Source organism: Macrobrachium rosenbergii, chromosome 6 (genome assembly GCF_040412425.1).
Source record: "Macrobrachium rosenbergii isolate ZJJX-2024 chromosome 6, ASM4041242v1, whole genome shotgun sequence".
Lineage (NCBI taxonomy): Eukaryota > Metazoa > Arthropoda > Malacostraca > Decapoda > Palaemonidae > Macrobrachium > Macrobrachium rosenbergii.
Window position 1 is genome coordinate 59,363,931 of NC_089746.1, and position 3,278 is coordinate 59,367,208.

The 3,278-nt window shown below is 34.2% G+C and overlaps 1 long non-coding RNA gene across 1 annotated transcript; it reads left to right on the forward strand.

Annotated features, from left to right (window-relative positions):
* The first annotated feature begins 922 nt into the window (after positions 1–922).
* Positions 923–2,462, forward strand: LOC136839632 (uncharacterized). Its single transcript, XR_010853421.1, has 3 exons — positions 923–1,076; positions 1,522–1,637; positions 2,178–2,462. It is a non-coding gene; the product is annotated as an uncharacterized lncRNA (long non-coding RNA).
* The last annotated feature ends 816 nt before the right edge of the window (positions 2,463–3,278 follow it).

The window sequence follows — 3,278 nt, forward strand, 5'->3', positions numbered from 1 at the left end:
TGACCCAAGAAACGCGACCTCCAGATCCGTCGCCAAACGGGAGCTAATGAGGCCAAAAACCACTAGGGAATTGGTCATTCTCCTCCTTCTTAGGAAACGGTCACCTACATACCATCGGAGACTTAAGGCCACACCTTTATGTTTTGTATATATACCCTTGTAACATTTCTTCTGTCCATATTCTACCAGTGAACAGGGCAACAGAATGGCAAGTGCCCGAATTCATAAATATGGTTTCAACGTTTAAATAATGTTTATGGGCCTTCTTATATTCATAAATATATATATATATATACATACGATATATATATATATATATATATATATATATATATATATATATATATATATATATATATATATATATATATATATATATATATATATATATATATATATATATATATATATATATATATATATATATATATATATATATATATATATATATATATATATATGAGAGAGAGAGAGAACTTGTGCCTGCATGAGTATTCCGTATGTCTGTATATCTTTCCATGAACTAATTTATGCGTTTCAGTGCACGTTGATGCGAACTTGACAGAATATTTGCAAAATTACCGAGAACCCATATGAGCTGATTACAGTATACAGCTAATTTGTGTTTATCATTTCGAGATAAAAATATTCTGACCTTCAGATAAATAGTTCGAAAATCTTGACGAATGTTGTATATAGTCGATGAAGTGTGACGATAAATAAGAAAACTTGTAACATAAACCGAAACGGTGAAATATAACATTTAAAGAGGCAATACTTTTGCCAGTACATTAAAATGACGTGTTTATGAAAGTTTTATATTTCGGTGGACCTTGGCAACCGAGCGCTCAACGGACTGTAATGCCCACTGCTGGTGTTGACCGTCCTTGGCGAGAACTTTGTTAAAAACCCACCTTCTGAGTGAATTGTTAGTTGATCGCCAGATAAGTGGCTGAACTCTGGTGAATCTCCGTTGATTTCTCGTGATTATATAAGCTACTTTCAAAAGTAAAGTTTACGTTGCGTTGCATTCGTGAAGATTCGATTCAGGAAATGTTACGTCTTGTGTTTGGAAGGTGAGTTTTAAGGAATGTAAGGTTCAGACATTTTTTTTCAGTGTTGTCGTTGGCGTTTACTTATTTTATTTTTTATCTGGTTGTAGGTCATTAATGCTTTAAGGCTGAGTTAGTTTCTTATGACATTAATACAGGAGTTAATTTCTTGTGATGTATCAACTGTATATTTTTTGGCTAATTTAGCTAGAATTTTACAGAACTCTATAAAATTATTTAAATTTAATTGAAATACATATGCTCATTGTATTTCCTGTGTATATTCCAAACTGTTCATACTCCAAATTGTTCAATTGCTTTCCGTATAACTTCGTTTGATTTCATTGTTTTTATTTGTTTTTAGATTCTCTGGCTGTTCTTTCCAACGCTATATCAGCCATGTTTAATTTAATTCAAAGGGTTAATCGCTTTCTAATGACTGTTTCATTAAATGTTTTTAATTTTTCAGATTTTTTGGATAATGCACTCCGTTGCTGGCTCGTCCATTTTTTTTTTTTTTTCGATTCTTCCTAGTTTAACTTCATTATTCATCTGGACTGTAAGCATTGAAGATGGAAAACAATGGTAAGTTTCTCTCATTGCTTGTAACCTAAAACCCATTATAAACCTCCGCACCCATCCAGGGGCGGCGCCCCTGGTTGGATGGGAGGTTAATCCCTTAATAACTTTTCATGATGGGTCTTTGACCTGTCATGAAAAGTTCTTGGGATTTTTTTTTTTTTTTAACAAACTTTATGGTTAGTTTTTTATATATTTTGAGTTCAGCACTAAATAAATTAAGCAGTCTTAATAGATCTAATTATGGAAGGCATTTAGATTTCCACAGTAAGCAAGTTTTACAGTATTTGTCTCGGTTTTAAGCTGGTTGAGTTTTACAGTATTTGTCTGTCAATTTTAAGCTAGTTGTTTAAAGTTAACGTGATGTATAGTTCACATCAGCATGGATTTTTCTCTTAAATTATTTTGTCTTTTTCATGGCCACAGATGTTTTAATTTAGCTTAAGAGTAAAGCATAACCATTCAAATAGGATACAGTAGGAGCAGGATAGGTTTAGGGCTGATTTTAAGGTGTAAGACAAGCTCTAATCTTTTTGTAACTTTCAGATGAACTCTTCCTCCAAACCTTGGACTGAATTTTTCTGAAGAGGATCCTAAGGAGTGTCTTGTTTGACATAGTATAGAATCTGCACAGCAACGACGAAAGTTTGCTCCTACTCTTCGAAATGTCGGCTGCAAATTACGCTGGAAATTCATTCTTGAGGTGCTCAGTTGCTTAAGTTGTATTGTACTAACTTAAATGATTTTGCTTGGTAATACATGGTAATACAGAAGCTGGGTTTCTGTGTATTTTAAACATGTCAAATGTTTTCAGTAAATTCTCAGATTTTCTGTTTAAAGCTTTGCACATCCTAACTCAGTGGGTCTTAATCTCGGAGGAATATATAAAGGTTTAAATTTTCTCTTCATTTGACTTGGTTATGAAAGGACATTTAATACTCTATGTAAGTGGACCAGATCCTGTGTAGAGCCTGTTGGAGGGAGTGTCTTTAGTAATGATACTGTACCTAAAAGGTAAACACTGAAGGTGGCCTCACAATGACTAATAGGATTGTTTACGCTTGGTGATTCCTGAGGGGTCTTATGTTTATCTTAAGATTTAATGCACCACAGAAAAGTGAGATTGGAAATTTTTAAACTAAACAGGTTTCCAGGCTTTAACAACAGATGTGAAAGATGTCCAAAAAAAAAAAGTTATTTTCTTTCTGTGAAAATGTCTGTAGTAGTTAACTATTTGCTTAGAATAATTAGCCTGGTAGTTCACTACACTTTCTAACTAGATTAGCTGCTGATGGGGCACTTGTTCCAATGTTAAGCGTTATACTTTAAAGGATAAATTGGAATTCAGATTGCCATTACTTACCAACCTAGTCAACTCAACGTAGACTGTCAAAATTTTAGTTGAAGGTATTTAGTTCTCCCCAGTAGGGTAGTAATGCAGTCAGTGCCCTTTGTGGTACACTGTAGGCGTTCCTTCAGGTTCTTTGCAGCAGCGTGCCCTTGGCCCATGGCAGCAACCCATTTTCCGTTAACTGCATCCCCATTCATGTTCTCTTCCCTCCATCTTGGTTATCCACCCTCTTCTAACAATTTTCATTGTGCAACTGCAAGGTTTTCCTCCTGTTACACCTTTTAAAGACTTTCTAA